General features: G+C 31.4%; 1 protein-coding gene across 2 annotated transcripts in view; it reads left to right on the forward strand.

The window, feature by feature from the left end:
- Window positions 1-19,531: 19,531 nt before the first annotated feature.
- The window catches only part of LOC148610031 (uncharacterized), a 75,601-nt gene continuing 74,608 nt past the window's right edge, over window positions 19,532-20,524 (forward strand). For both annotated transcript variants that reach the window (XM_088541926.1, XM_088541931.1), the window contains exon 1: window positions 19,532-19,965. The gene's annotated coding sequence lies outside the window, so the exon portion shown is untranslated. The remainder of the gene's footprint in view (window positions 19,966-20,524) is intronic.

Consider the following 20,524-nt stretch of genomic DNA (forward strand, 5'->3'; position numbering starts at 1 on the left):
CGTGTGTGTCTGCATCGTATGCGATACATGTAACAAGCATGACTTTTAATGAAAACGAATAATGAAATTGAAAAAAAGAGCTACCCAAACTACAACAACACTATGTTAAAAAACTAAGGACATTCTGCTAGGTTTCTATATTCATTGTTGGCTTTATAAATGATTTTTATCGATCTAAAAAAGTTGAGACAATAATTACAAAAGGTATTTTGGAGTCTGTAGGATATCATGTAGGTTATTGGTTTTCATTGTTGCAGTTTCGTATATTTTTCGTCCTTAGACTCGAGAAATTCTTATTAAGTAGCATACTTCCTTAAAATAAGAAAGGTGATTCATGGATGTCAAAACCCACCGAATTCAGTTTTATTTCTTGTTCAGAAACAGTCACTGATCACACAATCAGTCTTAGTTTATCATTTGGTTGTTGCGCTTTTGAGTTAAAGTTATATAGATTATACATGAAATTGACTAGAGTTAGCGTTCTTGATTTGGTTTTACTTGGTTTATTGTTGTGGGAGGTGAAGGTATGATTTTCTAAAACATTCCATATCTTAATGTAGAAATGGTTATCGTTATGTGAAAGTATAACATATGTAGACTGAAAAATCATCACTTGTTTGTTTATTTTCTACACCATGAATCACTTTACAATTGGCAGTATCTGAATTTTATTTGGACTGGTTCTTAAGGAGGTAGACCTAGGGTAAGGGACATAACTCATGAAATCCGTGATATGTTTGTATTATATTCAATTTCACCAAAGCCTCTCAAGGTTTCGTTTGAAGCAGAATAAAATGAATCCAGGTTAATTAGATGCTTACATAAGATTTATGTAAAATGCTAAATACAAGCATTCCTATGATTTGTAAGAGTTGTGTCCCTTATCCTAGGTCTACCTCCTTAAGCATTAACCGAAGTTACTCTTGAACTGACAATTTTCAAGCTTTAAAATATTTTCTCAAAGGACTAAATCATTCTACACTGTCTTAAAACCAATATTACTGTTCCCTTGAAATACTTGGTAGGTGTTACAATGTATTTGGCTATTAGTTTCTCGTGAAACAATGAATATCGGATTAGCGTGTTTCAGTTTTAGCCATAGGAATAAATAGTAAATTATGTAGTTTTTTATCTGTTGAGTTGTTATTTGCGTATATGAGAATCGTGTTTTGCAAGACCTTCGAGTTTGATTTCAAGTCAACCGCCATAGCTTATTTTGCATTGAACCGGAAACGAGTGCCACAGAAGTGGAAAAAGAAGAGTAACTCAAGTATGAGAATTCAAGGGCTTAGAATGGAACCATTAAAGTAGGGATACTAGTATTTTCAGAATTCTGTATTTTTTGCACGTGCTGGCGGAGCCATATATGACAAAAGTAACTTATGAACGGGTGTTAATGGAAAAACAGAGGCGCTTAATTTACACCTGATCCATGTTTTGTGGGATTTGTGACTTTAACCATTGAGGAATTAGGAACACGTAAAAAACTAGCATTTTCCTGATTTCATGACAATGTCTTGAGTAGAGTAGATTTATATAGATAGTTTTGAGGTTGAACCAAAAGGTCCCATGCCAACAACGGAAGGATGACAATGATTTTCGAGTGAATTAGACTTGAACTGTTAAGGAATGAAGCCCTCAAAGAGATCAGGAACAAGCATTTTCCTGTTGTCCGGAAAATAATTTAAGTAAAGGTGAAATGATCTCTTTGAAACTATATACTCCAGGCGTCCTGCCACAAAAGTTATTAGGAATAGCAATCAGGTCAATTACTTGCTTAATGATCTCTGAAGTGATATCAAAATTTCTCATACTCCTATAGGAAGGTTGAGATCAACTTTGAGGTTCATCTCATTTTTCTAAAGTAGTAAATTAGGAATCCTAAACTCAAACTTGTTCTATCATAATTTTAAGTTTATTGCAGTTCCTATTAAAATGTATTTTTTAAACTTAAAAATAACAATGTAAAGGCATGATATGTAATCATACTTACCTTATTAATTTCAATGCCTAGCTACTGAAATAAAGTTCGCTGGTTTTTTTTTTTAATTATTTAACCAAGTTCAATGAAGTTAAATTAAGGAACAACATTTTTTGGTCACTGATTCAAGAAATACTGGAAATTCCAAAGAATGCTTAAACACAAAAGTAAAATAAGTTTTTTTTATTTCGTAAAATTCATCGACACTGACGTACTTACCAATATAAAATAAATGTCAGTTTCCATATTTTAAATGTTTAATCACACCCTTCCTTTATGTATACTCAGTCAGAAAACGTGACGTTTCCATTTTATGTGAAGGATGTTATAGAACTCCAGTGAAGCAATAATTTAGTGCATCGTCGATCCTAATGCCCTGCCTAGTAAACAACTTCATTGCACTGACTGACATTGTAAAAGAGTAATCAAGGGAACCAAGGTTATAGCGGTAATCAACAGAATGTAATCCAGGGACAAAGACCAGAAATGGAAAACAGACATACACAACAAAGAACATAAAGTAACTAAAATCATACATACAAAGTAACAAAAGTAAATGAGCAACTCGGACTGCACTAAAAACTGGGAGCATGGACCAGGTGCACCGGTAGGGTAAGCGTCCTCTGCTTTTCTAGAAACCCCCGCCGAGTTGCTCATAAAAAGTCGTCTATTCAAAACGAAAGAATTAATATACGATATTAATTGTTTTTGGATGTTCTAACCTCTGACTCTTTAACCCCACAGCCAGATTTAAAATACATTATAAAAGTAACAATATTTATTTTAATTATTTAGATTCGGTTTTTTTTTTTTTGTTTTTTTTTTTTTTGGGGGGGGGGGGGGTAGCGTAGTTTTTTTTATTTATTCATTTATATTTTTATATGATTACTTTTCCATCGATGGTAACGTTCGTCTTATTGGAATATCTTCATGTACCAAATGTAAAAATGAATATTTGGTCTATATTTGGAGGTTGTCCTCCTAACCATATGATAGTTAAAACCATTCCCACGCTAAACATTTAAGCACTCATTTAAGTTCATATTTAATTCAGACACTGCAAGTGGTAAGGCGATTCATGGTGTAGAAAACGATGCTTTCCATTTTTTTTTTACATAACAACACTCTTTTCTGTGATCATATCTGTACTTTTGATAGAAAATCAACCAAATCAAACCAAATAGAGAATGATAACCCTGCAAAGTGCCATTTTAATGTAAAATATCTATATGCATTTTTTTCAAAAGCGCAACAACTGAATGAAAAAACTGAGACTGACTGTGTAATGATTAAAACTGAATAATACGAACTAAAGGTGAAACAGAATTGCGATAAGGTGACTTGCGTTTCCACAGAATAGCGTCTTTAAGGTCGAGGGTAAGAAGCAAATATATTCCGAGAAAGTCGGTAAAATCTCTTAACACCGATTCGTGACTTGCTGGAACCCCGAAAACTCACAAATTAGTTCCTTACACGAAAATTCTTTCTTCCATCCATTTGTTCTGATTGATGTAACTGATATTTCATATTCACAAATTTATATTGCGTTCACACTCATGAAATAGGTAAACACAGATTTTCAGACTCATTTAAGCATGATCTTAATCGAAATGTATAAGTTAAGTCGAGGCTAACATAGGCTCAGTAAATTGATCGGACTGGCTATAAAAGCTTTTTTGTTTGTTTTCTTCTAGTTTGTTTGTAACCTCAATGATAATCATTAGGAGTCTCAATCTATATTCTGAAAGTAAATACAATGCTGCTTTGAATTTTAAGTTTTTCTGTACTGCGACAATTTCTTCTATCTTTGGTGTCGAAAAGTATGAGAATTATAATTTAGTGGAGATTCCCCGATATATCTCCAATATATTCAAGAGACTAAAATACCACCAAAATGAGAAAAAAAAACTAATTCTGGAATGCTTCGATCTGCAGTTAATGTTCGCAATTGTACATATTTTTAAAATACAACGATTTCTTTTTCAAAAAATAATTTCATTTAATATCAGAAGACTTATTATGATTTAAAACTGATGAATTATTATTTCGCAATCTATTTTCCGTATACGAAAAAGACTGAGTGACGGTATGTTATGTTTTATGCCTACCTCATGAAAACCAATTATGCACCGACCGAATAAAATAATGTTCTCCGTTTAACATTTAATTATAATATTTATAAACCCTCTTTGTGATTAATCAGTCAGTGCTTAAAATTTCGATTTCTCTGTTTGTCAGTGGGAGATTACGACGTTGGTATAATACAATAATGTAAGAAGTATTCAGTTCACCGGTATTTTTCTCGGATGATCTAGTTTCCTAATTCATCCACTCGTTCAGTGACAGTGTAAACATTCAACAATGATGTTTTACCCACTCATTTTATGGCTGGGTTTTTCATTCTACCATACGCGTTATTTGCCGCCATCTAATAAGGTGTAACAAAAGATGCAGCACAATATGAAGAATATTATTACATTATTATGCAAAAAAAAAAACGTAACAAAAACAAAACAAAAACAAAACAAAACGAAACGAAACGAAAACAAACAAAACAACACGAAAAAAAATCCATTCTTGTAACGATGGTAAAAACTTCACACATTGGTAAACATGAAATTTGTTTTATAAGCATATTAAGATTGAAAGATATATATTTCATTTCTCTGGCATACATAATTATAAAAAAAAATACATCTTTAAAGGTTTTGAATACTAGCTACCGAAATATCATAACTGGTAAGATATAATCATGATATATCCATCCCAACAACACAGAAAACGAAATAATTTTAGTACTGCTAATAAAAAAAATCCACGACGAGTATTGAATTCCGAACCTAAGCATAAAAACAATTCCACAGTTATTTTATTCTATCTGAACTAATGTATTAAACAAATATGAACAAGGAGTAATCAAGGGAACCAAGATTATAGTGGTAATCAAAGGGATGTAATCCAGGGACAAAGACCAGAAATGGAAAACAGACATACAAAGAACATAAAGTAACTAAAATCATACATACAAAGTAACAAAAGTAAATGAGCAACTCGGACTGCACTAAAAACTGGGAGCATGGACCAGGTGCACCGGTAGGGTAAGGGTCCTCTGCTTTTCTAGAAACCCCCGCCGAGTTGCTCATAAAAAGTCGTCTATTTAAAACGAAAGAATTAATATACGATATTAATTGTTTTTGGATGTTCTAACCTCTGACTCTTTAACCCCACAGCCAGATTTAAAATACATTATAAAAGTAACAATATTTATTTTAATTATTTAGATTCGGTTTTTTTTTTTTTTTTTTTTTGTTTTTTTTTTGGGGGGGGGGTACCGTAGTTTTTTTTATTTATTCATTTATATTTTTATATGATTACTTTTCCATCGATGGTAACGTTCGTCTTATTGGAATATCTTTATGTACCAAATGTAAAAATGAATATTTGGTCTATATTTGGAGGTTGTCCTCCTAACCATATGATAGTTAAAACCATTCCCACGCTAAACATTTAAGCACTCATTTAAGTTCATATTTAATTCAGACACTGCAAGTGGTAAGGCGATTCATGGTGTATAAAACGATGCTTTCCATTTTTTTTTTACATAACAACACTCTTTTCTGTGATCATATCTGTACTTTTGATAGAAAATCAACCAAATCAAACCAAATAGAGAATGATAACCCTGCAAAGTGCCATTTTAATGTAAAATATCTATATGCATTTTTTTCAAAAGCGCAACAACTGAATGAAAAAACTGAGACTGACTGTGTAATGATTAAAACTGAATAATACGAACTAAAGGTGAAACAGAATTCCGATAAGGTGACTTGCGTTTCCACAGAATAGCGTCTTTAAGGTCGAGGGTAAGAAGCAAAACTATTCCGAGAAAGTCGGTAAAATCTCTTAACACCGATTCGTGACTTGCTGGAACCCCGAAAACTCACAAATTAGTTCCTTACACGAAAATTCTTTCTTCCATCCATTTGTTCTGATTGATGTAACTGATATTTAATATTCACAAATTTATATTGCGTTCACACTCATGAAATAGGTTAACACAGATTTTCAGACTCATTTAAGCATGATCTTAATCGAAATGTATAAGTAAAGTCGAGGCTAACATAGGCTCAGTAAATTGATCGGACTGGCTATAAAAGCTTTTTTGTTTGTTTTCTTCTAGTTTGTTTGTAACCTCAATGATAATCATTAGGAGTCTCAATCTATATTCTGAAAGTTAATACAATGCTGCTTTGAATTTTAAGTTTTTCTGTACTGCGACAATTTCTTCTATCTTTGGTGTCGAAAAGTATGAGAATTATAATTTAGTGGAGATTCCCCGATATATCTCCAATATATTCAAGAGACTAAAATACCACCAAAATGAGAAAAAAAAACTAATTCTGGAATGCTTCGATCTGCAGTTAATGTTCGCAATTGTACATATTTTTAAAATACAACGATTTCTTTTTCAAAAAATAATTTCATTTAATATCAGAAGACTTATTATGATTTAAAACTGATGAATTATTATTTCGCAATCTATTTTCCGTATACGAAAAAGACTGAGTGACGGTATGTTATGTTTTATGCCTACCTCATGAAAACCAATTATGCACCGACCGAAAAAAATAATGTTCTCCATTTAACATTTAATTATAATATTTATAAACCCTCTTTGTGATTAATCAGTCAGTGCTTAAAATTTCGATTTCTCTGTTTGTCAGTGGGAGATTACGACGTTGGTATAATACAATAATGTAAGAAGTATTCAGTTCACCGGTATTTTTCTCGGATGATCTAGTTTCCTAATTCATCCACTCGTTCAGTGACAGTGTAAACATTCAACAATGATGTTTTACCCACTCATTTTATGGCTGGGTTTTTCATTCTACCATACGCGTTATTTGCCGCCATCTAATAAGGTGTAACAAAAGATGCAGCACAATATGAAGAATATTATTACATTATTATGCAAAAAAAAAAACGTAACAAAAACAAAACAAAAACAAAACAAAACGAAACGAAACGAAAACAAACAAAACAACACGAAAAAAAATCCATTCTTGTAACGATGGTAAAAACTTCACACATTGGTAAACATGAAATTTGTTTTATAAGCATATTAAGATTGAAAGATATATATTTCATTTCTCTGGCATACATAATTATAAAAAAAATACATCTTTAAAGGTTTTGAATACTAGCTACCGAAATATCATAACTGGTAAGATATAATCATGATATATCCATCCCAACAACACAGAAAACGAAATAATTTTAGTACTGCTAATAAAAAAATCCACGACGAGTATTGAATTCCGAACCTAAGCATAAAAACAATTCCACAGTTATTTTATTCTATCTGAACTAATGTATTAAACAAATATGAACAAGGAGTAATCAAGGGAACCAAGATTATAATGGTAATCAAAGGGATGTAATCCAGGGACAAAGACCAGACATGGAAAACAGACATACACAACAAAGAACATAAAGTAACTAAAATCATACATACAAAGTAACAAAAGCAAATGAGCAACTCGGACTCCACTAAAAACTGTGAGCATGGACCAGGTGCACCGGTAGGGTAAGCGTCCTCTGCTTTTCTAGAAATATCCTCCGAGTTTCTCATAAAAAGTCAAGTCCGGATAGACAAACGAGGAAAGGAAAACTGTGACCCGTTTTCATGGTGCATAAGCAAAGCATAAAATCATACTATTTTTATACTGTTCAAAGGTTAAACTTCTGTATTTAATAAATTAGGAACTGATTCGTGTAAGAATCAAGCAGGTCTGTAAGTAACTTTCATACAGAAATATTGCAGAATTTAACTCCTCGAAACCAACATTCAAAAACACCAGAAGCATTTTCTATTCATTTTTCGAAAAATCGTCGTAATTATAGACTCGAACTACTGTCTTTAATTGCGGGGTATTCTTCGTGCATGCGTAATGTATACTTCTGCGTGAATTTTTCTGACTTCCATGCCAAGCCCTACTTTTCGGAAGAATGTGTCAAACATGCTGATTGACTCATCAGTAGTTTAATAGACTCAATGGTTTTTTTTTCAAAATAACTGATCTCTCTTCATAACAAACCCGGTAACTTGATTCAAAAGTATTTCTTTCCTCGGGCTGTTTAATTCATTTAGGCTGTACTACCATCTGCCTGCTTTTAACATGGACACGTACTAATCAACTACAGTAATCGACCATCAACAGAACTATTGTGTTTCAAATCTGGGAATGTACTGTTTTGCTTTTATCAGTTTAGTTCTGTCTATAACCATCTTTTTAGTCTCTTCTCTCATTGAATATTATATGTGTCAACGGATTTCTTCTCTTCTGACAATGAGTTGTGTTTGTTTTTTAATTAGAATAAGCATTTTAAGGATATTTTGAGTACATTTGAGTATATTCAAAAACTTACGAAGCTTATTTTCAAAAAGGAAAATGCAGTGAACCGCATTGACTGATTTTATGATCGTCGTACGTGTAAAAGAAAAGAATTAAACTTTGCACTGCTCGTTTCATAACAAACCAATATAGGGATGGAAAAAAACCCTATCCATATCCGATGACTTAAATTAAATTGGAATTAAAATTATTTAAATTTAGAATAACGGTATTATAAAAGTAAACCTTGCTTATAATAATTATGTAATTATCAAAATATTTTTTTCTCCATTAGACCGATCCCTTTTAAGTTTATATAGGCAGTTTTTGATGAAGGTGCGCATCATATAGTAAAACGTTCTTATTGAAAGTTCTATTTTACATTGGGTACGCAGTGATTATAGTTAAGTTGCACAATTTATAGCTTTAAAAATATCCGTTGTTATTGACTTCATTCATTTGATCTTAAAGGGACAAATAACTAAGCTATTTGAATTATACTGTCCTTTCTTATCAATAGATGGGTCAGTAGATTCATAATTTTGATGATGACTGGCTTTTAATAGCAGGATTTATCTATGAATATGCATGTAAATGCTTTATTGGGTTATACTGTCACGAATTGAAGTGATACAGAAAACTAATTCTGGAAATAAGTGTCAAGTATATGTCACTGTAAGTGTCAGGCTGGGAAAATACCATTTGAAATAGACAAAAGTTTAATAACACGTCTATACATGTACAACTCAGGTCATGTCAATGTGGGAAAATGGGTATTATTTTTAATGAATGATTTGTGGTACATGATTATATATATTTATCTTGAAATTCCTAACAAATTGGTTGTCATACTGACTATGAAAATTTAATCATTTAAGTAAGCGTTAAGTTTACCAAGATTTGAAATATTTATGAGATTAGTATGTTTGTAATTTGACAAATGTATTCAGGGGCGGATCCAAACGTTTTAAGAAGGAGGGGTGCCAGCCTTGGTTCCCCAAAAAATGAGGTTGCTTATGGATTATTTGAATTTTTGTATATTTTTGCATGAAAATGACCATTTTTTTAAATGACAAGAAGAGTGCCAATCCCCTACACCCTCTCTCGGATCCGCCCCTGGTATTTGTCATAAAACATGGTCTTACAATCCTGAGAAATAAAAATTTCGAACATTATTGTCATAGGGTGACACTTATTTCATCGTGAGATCCTTACGAAATATTAAATTTCAATTAAATATGTTACGTTAAATGAAATCATCGAATTCAAGAACTAACTAAAGAGTAATCAAGGGAACCAAGGTCACAGCAGCAACCAAACGAATGCAATCCAGGGACAAAAAGACCAAACACGGAAAACAGACACACACAACAAAAACAGAACATAAAGTAATTAAAATCATACCTACAAAGTAACAAAAACAAATGAGCAACTCGGACTTCACTAAAAACTGGGAGAATGGACCAGGTGCACCGGTAGGGTTAGCTTTGCACCTTCAGCACCTGCGTATGGTGTTTTTATATCACAACGTTATGCCAGAGCTTGCCGTAGCAATGACTTTTTGTATCGTGCTAGAGGACTTCTTACAATTTGACAAACTGGAACAGGGTTATATTGCTACAAATTTGAAGTGATCACTACAGAAGTTTTCAGGTAGTTATCATGAACTCGTGGATAATTACTGTGTACCTATCTGTACCATGGAAACTAATTTTTCAACGTGTCATAGTTTTCCTTTCATAATTCGGACTCCCTGGACTTGACTTTTCATGAGCTACTCGGCGGGTGTTTCCTAAAAAGCAGATGACGCTCACCCAAACGGTACACTTTGTTCATGATCCCAGTTTTTGGTTTGTGTATATAATTTTTGTTATTTTGTATTCTTTGTTGTGTTTGTCTGTTTTCTGTGTCTGGACGTTGTCCCTGTATTACATTCTGTTGATTTCCGCAAGAATCTTTTTTTCCCTTGATTACTCTTTTAACATTTTATCTTTTCGTCTGAAGAAATACTTGTCTGTGCATTGCCATTCAATTTATATATGGTACTCGTTTGTTCTACCTTCATTAGCCTAGGTTTTGCTTTAAGTCCTGATTCGCAAGGTTTAGATATGCTACCTCAATTTGAGAAATCCATGCGTTTGGGTTTCAGACATTTAATTTGATCAATTAACTCTTGCAAAAAACGACTTATTTCCCTTTTGATGACATTCCAATGAAAAGGAAATAACTGATCTATTTATATTTTTATGTGTATAAATTATAAGCATTTAACAAAGATGTTGAAATATTGAAAAACATTAAAATGTTTAAATTTGTTATGGATGAATGACAAATATCAAGTAATGATAGCGGAGTTGTTCATAGTACATGTCCTTTTACTATAATTATTTTACAATTCGCAACATAAACTATCAATTATAGGCTGGCCATAAGCTTTCTAATGGTATCATGCAAATTTTGATAAAATGTAAGGTTTTTGAGTTAAATGCAAATAACTACCCCTTCCTCATTTAAAAGATTGCTTGAATTGACATAATTTTCCAATGGAAACAAATAATGTAATTATGCTTAAGTACGAAATGGTGTATCTTTTTTCTTTTTAGTACTATCATATTGACACTTCTGAAGTTCGTTTGATGACTCCTGACGATTTTCAGAATTTATCAAAAATTGGTAAAAATGAGATTGTCGTATTTTCCATAAAACGTACTGTTCAAGTTGTAATATTTATATAATGTATTTTTATGTCAATAACATATTAAATATTCAATAACGCAAACTTGAACTTTAACGTAGGTATGTACTGCATGTTATATGCAAATGCATATTGATTGTAAGGTGTATGCACTCTAGACACAAACGTATATTCCAAATTTGAAAATACGTAAAACACCGAGGCTTCATACCTTGCATTGCATATGGTAGAACCTTTCGGTGATGGATATGGCTTCCTCTTTCGATAGATTTGGTTATGGGTACTTCTTGTATACAACTAATATTATGATTATGATCTTCCTACATATTTGATTTAAATGCTGATGATGATAGGTTACTCCTTGAAACACGTGTACAGCATATCGAAATTTACAATATATAAAACTGGAATATTTTGTATTTGAAGTTCATCTGTATATGTATTCAGAAAATTATTCATAAAAAACAGATAACATATCCAATGTCGGACACAATGCTGATTATTTATATGATAATTATTTTTTGCCTTATGGTAGAAACTCATCTTGCAAAATTGCACATGTATCAAATTGAAAAGCTTATAAAATCAATATGTGCCTCATACGAATTTATATTGTAATGTATGTTTTATGGTCTCTCTTTTGAAAATTATCTAAGTTGTAAGATAAGCCGTTTCTTTTGCAAATATTCTACGATAATAAAGAGCATTTTGTACATGTGCCGTTATTCATTCCCAAGGTAAATTCCTATATCCTTGAACTCAGGAACAGAAGCGTGTATTTATGCTTGACAGAACCTTAATAAAAGTTTGAAAAAAATGGTTATATTTATATCATGGTCTGGTAGATATCCAGTAAACAAATCTTTTATATTAAACAAAAACTAATCACTAATAGTGAAGAACGAATATTTTCAAAAATGCATTCTTTTTCTTTCTCTTAAAATACTTATTCATGATTACATGTACCTAGATTTCAGACTCATACTCACAGTTACAATAGATTCATAGCGTATGCTTTCTACATTACCTCTTGAAATAAAATACAGATTATGCACTAAGACATAATACGACAAAATATACGTTATTAAAATATTATATAATGAGGTTTGTTAGGGGGCGTTTTACGTTCGTATCGGAAAATGTTTTAATAATAAGAATTAAAAAGAAACAAGTAATTGCACTTTATTTCCTTAAGCCATACGTACTCAATCAATGCTCTGTTTTGTTTTGTTTGTTCGTTTAATGTTTATTGCTGCCCTTGGATACAATATTTTCTACAACCATACGCACATATGTTTTTGCATTAAAATGTTTAAGAATAATAAGTCATCAATGCGGTGAACAGTTAAAACTAAATATAGACAGATTCAATGAGGCAGATTTAAGTATGAGTCTGTGTAAAATCAGGCAGGGGAACTATCATATATCTATATAATGGACGAAACTATTCAAATACTTTTGTTACGTCCTGGAAGCAACAATTACTTTTTTCATTGTATTGGATCTGCTATATATCATGTTGGAAAGGTGTTGGAAATCATTAATGCACTGAGGATGTTTTGGGTCTTTAACATCAATCAAAGGAATCCACATCCCCGTTTTCGAAAATGAAATCTACTACTTAATGCTCGACAATCATAAAGGCCAATGTCTTATCAAATAATTTTGACGACTTTTTTGGGAACCTCAGCATTCTCAATGAGTACAAAACTCCGTACAAATCTCTTCTCCCTGCTTGTTAAATTTCTAAAAAAAAAACCTTTTGATGTTAAAAAGATGTTAATATTTTTTTTCAAGGATAGAGTTGCGAGTATTGTTTCTGATGTGGCCTTTTTCCAACTTTTCAGAATTGTCCAATAGGAGCCTCTTCGTGACAAATATGGAATATTTGTGCACTTTCAATTTGCAAAAAAAGGTATTGATGCGAGCAACATTCTTTACCGAAAAGTAATGAAAGAAAAGCTGCCTTATTAGAATAACATTAAAAATATTGCCTGTGAAATATTATGGCTGTATGAAAGCATTTCAGGTCCTAAACGTAGACGCGTAACTGGAGACCCCCAATCCCCAAAGACTTGTGACTGTTACAAATTTTATTTTACAACCCTTCATTTCTTGTCATAACTGGTGATCTGAATAAAATTCAAAATTTCCGAAAAGTGATATTTTACAAGCCCGAAGTTCAGAGAACCACAACAGGTACATTGGTACTATAATTATTTTTACGATATTTTTACCCTGATATTGCATTTTGGTATACAGACTTTAATTTGATTATTCCTTTTGACTATTGCCTAGAGTGTATTATGTAAAAACTACATTTTCAGACACTATATTTAAGTAGTTTTGTTATTATCCTTCATATAAATCCAGCTAAATGTTTAACAAACCAAATTTTAGATCCTAAATGAATTCACTTAAGACAGATTGCACTGTATCTTTTCAAAGTATGTCTCTGCTTTGACTACGTAAAAAAGTATTCAGATACCAGACTAATCAAAACTTAGTAGTGTGTCTTGCGTGTGTTATAACCCGAAGATTTTAACGAAATCTACACAGATTTTAACATGTTTAAATATCATGCGATAGATCACGTAGCAAAAAAGCGTGTCAAATCAAAAAACAACAACTAAGTAAACAATAAGCAAAGAAAAAGTTACATTAAACTTGGAACATATCGAAAATCATTGGACAACACAGCACCGAAAAAAGGAGAAAACAAAACAGACAACACACTACGAACAAGCATTAAACATAAAAAACAAAATGTACACACAGATAATAAAACAATACGATATGGTAAATACCATGTAATAACCTGGTTATCACATATTATGTTAGGACGAAAACAAAATTATTTTCAATTTTTTAATATATTATATCAAAGAGGTTTTTGACACTTTATCAGTACTTTATCTATTACTTCTCAATCCCTATTGAAGCATCTTAATATCAATGATTAAGTATTACGAAGCAGGTTTTCCCCAGCTTTTATTGCTAATAGGACATGCATCTTTTCTGTAATAAGATGGGATTTAAATCATGCAGTAACTTTCATTTTAAAAGACGGATTTTTTTATGAAGTCAAAAAAGTTCAAAACATGAATTAGCTAAATAATTAAAGTTCTCATTCTCGATGTATACACATAAAAGTGCATAATGCATGTATTCTTGATACATAAATAACCCAGGTAAAGACGAACTGAATTGTAATTACTTATATAACACATGCTTATTCAATGAAAAAAGAAGTGTTCTAAATGATGAAAATCGTTTTTAATAACAATGGAGATTATTGAAAAAGATTACTTGAATAAAAAATTGTAAATTTCAATTTGTAAAATGTTTGGTTTTGTGTGTTAGTGTGTGTGTGTGTGTGTTTTATTACTTTATTTTTTTTTAATCTTTGTAATTTTTTTTTTTTTTTTTTTTTTGTGTATGATTTTTTTATAACAAAAAAGATATTTGGACAAGGAATAACAAACAACAACATTTTTTAAGACACGCTAAATACTTGTCTTTAACTGTTCGAGAAGAAGGGAAAACTCCTACATGATAAACATAAAAACTTGAGATGAAAAAAACAAGATTAAGACCCATTTAGCTCATAAATATGCTTGATGAGAAAACTATATTTTACATTAAAACAAATATAATCTTAATCATCATCTTATATTAGAAATTCAATGGACAAAAAAAATTATTTTGTTTACCATATATTCAAACTTCCCATTTGAAATTTAAAAAAAACAAATTGCAGTAGTTCAATTGCGTGGTTGGTTCTGAGGGAAAAACTAGAGCTTTGTTTGATGCAAGACATTCTTTAGAAATGGCCAAAACAAATGAAAAAACCGCAAATCAACCAAAAATACAAAATAAAGCGAACGAAACAAATATTGAATTTGCGATTTAAGCTCGACCGAGATATAATGGTCAGCTGACAGGTTGAGATTACATTTTTTAAAAGTGAAACGCATTTTTAGATTTACATTTTGTATTAAGAATCGAATGGAAAGACCGTCTTAAAACCAGACAGATCCAATGATATGGATGACACAGAGTACATTTTATTCTACCAATTCTTGTGATCCTATTCAATGCGAAACTCATTATTATGTCTGAGATAACAGGGAATTTTTAATCAAATGAGGATGACTCAAAATTCAAAGTTCCCTTACCGCATATTGATGTCATGACTGGAAAAGTCTGCTTAAGTGTAAAATCAGTCGTAAAGTATGACGTCACGATAGATCATAGTATTGTGACGTCATTACTTTCGACTGATTTTACAAGAATTTTTGTTAATTGACCACTAATTATTGACACAATTGTTCTTTTTTTCAATTATCTAATTTTCAGCCTATGTCTATTTCACACCGATTGCTAATATGGGTCGAATGCTGATACCAGGGCGATATGGTAAATGCCATGTAATAACATATTGATCACTTATTTGTAGCTTTAAATAGAAGAGCACAATAGCTTTCAATTTAAAAAAAAAATACAACAAATTTACCATTCAACAACATGAGAAAGAACGATAATTTATACATGACAAAAACTCTAAATAATAAAATATAAAAAAAACTTTGTTGTCACTTTATCAGTTCTTTATCTATTAATTCTCTAATTCCCTATTGAAGCATCTGAAAGACGCGTTCAATCCTATAATGCACAAGCGTATTCAATAACCTGATCTCATCAATGGTTCTCAGTCCGAATTTACTGGTAACAAGACTTTGCTTCATACAAATATATATAGTTATACCCCGGACTAATAACTTACTTTCACATTCGGCTTTAGCATAATGATAAAAATCCGGCTCAGCGTGTTGGACTATTGTAAAAAGGGTCTGTTCGATTGGTAAATCGTTTTCTTTCCAAAATGCATGAAATATCTGATATGGGAAGTTAAAGCATAATCAATATATCAATTATAGGAAAACTATAATACAGGTATTCAGATTATATGTATATGATAATTCTGATTACTAACATCATTAATAAACTGTATGACAGTACCAAGGCTCTTTGACTTGTACATATCGTATAAAATGTAAATGCCCCAAATTACGGTCATGCGAACGATGAACTCTATATCGTCTTTTTTTTTAATTATGTCTCATTCAAAAGTAACAACCATAACAATATTTCATTCCCTCTGAACCATAAAGAAGAAATCAAGTTTATAGACGTATTCATGATTAGTCAAGCCTGGTGGTGAACGATATTCATATTTTAAATTGGAATTATATAAGTTGATATGTTATTGAGGCAACTTTCCCATTTACAAGTATTCAAAGCATCTTTTAAAAAGTTCATATCTAAACAATTTTTTTTATATTTAAATGAAAAAAAACTTATTGCTTTAAATGATATTCAATATAATGTTTAACTGATCAAAATCCCCGACAACAAGATATATAAATAAGCATTTTTTTTAAACAACGTGAAATGCACATAGGCACAATTTTATTTCATGATTTTAAAATAAATTTCAGATGATTTTCACCTGAATTAAGAGAACAAAATCTGTGACAGTTTATGTGAAATTCATGAATTGTGTCCTCACGTGAGTTTCATGTTACATAAAATCATGTTAAGATCACTTGACAGTCATGTAACATGAATTAAATGCAATGTGTGTCTGATAGATCATTTTGGAGGGAAAACCGTAATGTGGAATGAGGCAATGAGGAATCAAAATTCCAGTAGATTACCTTAAACTAAACATACTGTGAAATTTTAACAAAAAAATCATTGGTCACCGAAATCGATTTCGAGATAATTGAGCCTAAAGACATGCTTTTATGCATTCTTTGCAAAATTACAGCCTACACGTTTAAGTCTGACAGTATTAACAAGAATAAAATAAAAAGGGAAAAAGTAAGCAAAAATTTTAAAGCAGATTGAAAAACTTTTAATTTGACAGTGGACTTAATTATTCTCTCTCCCTGTATCTTTAAAACATGTTTGTGTCATAGTCTTTTAATTTGCTGGTCTTAGAAGCTGTTCAGCTGGTACAAAAGTACATTGTCCTATCGGCATCCTATACTTTATAAAAATGCTCTATAGAAAATTTCATGTTTTTAAATCATAATTACTGTTTTTAATAAAATTGTTGACATTGTCACGCAATGATGAACAAGCATTTCTATATCATGTTTTGAAAAGATGAAATCGAATAAATGCACTCTATTGTGTTTGAAAATTGAGTAATGTCGCGTAATTTTATACCCCTCAGTACTATTAGTGTTTAACCATCCATTTTTTAACAAAACATTCTCCAAACTTAACGAGCAAATACTTCGTTTAAGTGGTGGACTGAGAAATAATCTGTTTCTGAAAAAAGATAATGGATAATGAATCTTCATGATATTAACAAATTTTGTACTTTTTATTTGTATCATATTATTTTCAACTTGAACTTGACGCGATTTTTCAACAAAGTTTAAAACATAATTTGAAATGTTATCTGTATTGCTTTACTTGTATTTTCACCGTATTTAATTCCTTGTTTCACTTGTTTATTGTTCATACTTTCTACATGATCCGAAAGAAAGAATATCGTTTAGCTAGATCCTTTAATCTCAGTTTCTGCTATATAAATGACGTATTATCTTTTAACAATTCTAATTTCGATGATTTGATACATTGCATCTACCCCAAAGAACTTGAGATTAAGGATATTTTGAAGTCAGCCTGATATCTTGACCTACACTTAGAAATCGATGGTAAAGGAATACTATTGACCAAACTTTACGACACACGTGATGACTTTTCATTCAAAATTGTCAACTTTCCTTTCGTCTGTGGCAACATCCCTTCAGCACTTGCATATGGAGTGTTCATATCACAACTCATACGTTATGCCAGAGCGTGCCGAAACTACGCAGACTTTTTGTATCGCGCTAGAATTCTAACAGGGTTATGTTGCTACAAGATTGAAGTCGTCACTACAGAAGTTTTATGGTCGTCATCATGAACTCGAAGATCGCTATGGTGTATCCATCTGGACCACGAAAACTGATTTATTCAACGGGTCATAGTTTTTCTTTCCTCGTTTGTCTACTCCGGACTTGACTTTTTACGAGCAACTCGGCGGGTGTTTCTAGGAAACATAGGACGCTTACCCTACCGATGCATTTGGTCCATGCTCCCAGTTTTTAGTGGAGTCCGAGTTGCTCATTTGCTTTTGTTACTTTGTATGTATGATTTTAGTTACTTTATGTTCTTTATTGTGTATGTCTGTTTTCCATGTCTGGTCGTTGTCCCTGAATTGCATTCTTTGATTACCGCTATAACCTTGGTTCCCATGATTACTCTTTCTGTACTCTTTCGACTGCTGCGTTTACCAATATTGACCGGTTGCAGTTTTAATCTACCTATAAATATTTAACCATATAGGGAATAAATATACTATCCGTAACAAACCATTTCCAGTAGAAATGCCTCATCAAATCAAGGCTATTACAGTGATTTACAACTTTCTTGTTTTTGCCTTGATATTGCAATGTTTATACGGTCGTTTTTTATCACTATTGTTTAGAGTATCAGTTTGGCAATTCTGTCATTATTTTTAATTCTAAGTAAGACCATATACCCTTATCCCTACTCATTTTCGTAAGTCTAAATAAGTCATGAATTCTAATTCTTTTGTATTTGCAATCTGTTTCTCGTTTTCATTTTAAGATTTTAATTTATAATATTTTCCTTATCTGTTATAGTTTATTGATGTTGGTGATAATGCAAGGCACGTTAAATATGTTAAAACAAATCTTTTATATAGAAATATTACGACAGAACTGAAACATAACTCTGCTCGTGAACGATTGGCCCTTTTCATACCTGGTTTAAAACGACTTTCAAAATGTCTCGTTTTGTTTGGTATGTTGTTTGTAAATCATCACTGTGGTAGGTGATAATAATTTTAAACAAATTAAGGGACTGATTGAACCATAGATAGTTTTTACTGGCGTATTTACCCAGCCAATCAGTGACCTAGGCTTGTTTCAGTGTCAAGCATACATTCTTCGACTTACAACTGAAACAGAATGTAAGCTTTTATCGGAGAAATTTTAAATAATAAACAAATTTATATACGACTGAATTAGGTGGATTCTTATTGATATAAGCTAGTGTTTGAGTAGTTAAAAGGCAATTTTTAATGTCAAAGTCATTGACCCTAAGTAAGTGTCCAAAACTGACTTTCATTGAAGCTTTATATTATTAGTCTTCATAAAGAATATTCGTATGACGGGTCATATGTGACATATGATCAATTACTGGTATTAATCCAACTCCTTTAAATAATTCATAACTATATTGAACGTATGGCATACACTTTTGTTGATCTTAGTCGAGAGTAGGTTTAAGGATATATGATATATACGTGTATTGGTTTTTTTTAATCTTTAATTGTGAAATATCAAGTTTGAAAGACGCTGTTTTTTTTCCTTTTGCACAACATCACTACTTTAAATACATAGGTTGCAGATAACATTAACTTACTACGAGTTCTATTCTGCCCAGACTGGAATTTTCATCTCCAATTTTGTGACATAGAAAAAGTTTGATTGATGAAAAGAAGGCATCTCGGATAAAGATAAACAAATTGCATACAAATAATTTGAGGGATTTCTCGATGCTGGATGAAATATACCTCAAGTTATACAAGAAAAATTAGGACAAGTATTTTTTAAATCTGTTCTTTAGGAAAAGTCTGCGTGGTCTTAGTGGACCGTTACTGGGTTTTCCTATTTCATCAACACTTTTTGTATGGAGATATCTGAAATAGTGTATGTAATAGAGAAAGTTTAAATCTCTACTATCGTCTTGAAGATTAGTTAAATAAGCGAGGTTCCAGCTAATTGTTAACAAGTAGAAAAAGACAGGTATGCATTTATTAATCAGTTGTTCATTATAAAACTAATTCTTTCTTTGTTTACACTTTTACTCTGATAATAGAACTTTTTAAGTAAAGTTTTATATTCAATTGATTTTTGATTTTGTTCCTTTCTGCAAAATGTTTTATTTTAAAGTTGTAAACAGTGAGAAATATTTTAAAGTAACATCTACGGAAAAATGTTTTACATTACATCGAATAGAAGTAGTAATCGATGTATTACTGTCACTTCATCCTTTACATTACATCGTATCGAAGTGGTAAGCTATGTATTCTTGTCACTTTATCCCTCGCGTAGTTTAATTGATGAAATCTCCAATTTTTTGTTTTTTTTTTTTTTTTTGGCTGTGTATCAGATTTGTTTACATTTGACAAGATACAAAACTATTGTAAAACCCTTTTGTATGAAAACGTATTACCTGGTACCTCTACGCCAGAATATGAATGTAGTAATTGCTTCAATAATTTGATTGATTGATTGTTAGTGTTTGACGCCCAAGCAGTAATTTTTCAGCTATATCCAGGCGATGAACTTGAAATAGGATGGG

The sequence above is a fragment of the Perna viridis genome, chromosome 8 (assembly GCF_037379345.1).
Source record: "Perna viridis isolate PV_CMFRI_1.1 ecotype Kerala chromosome 8, ASM3737934v1, whole genome shotgun sequence".
In the NCBI taxonomy this organism is placed as follows: Eukaryota; Metazoa; Mollusca; class Bivalvia; order Mytilida; family Mytilidae; genus Perna; species Perna viridis.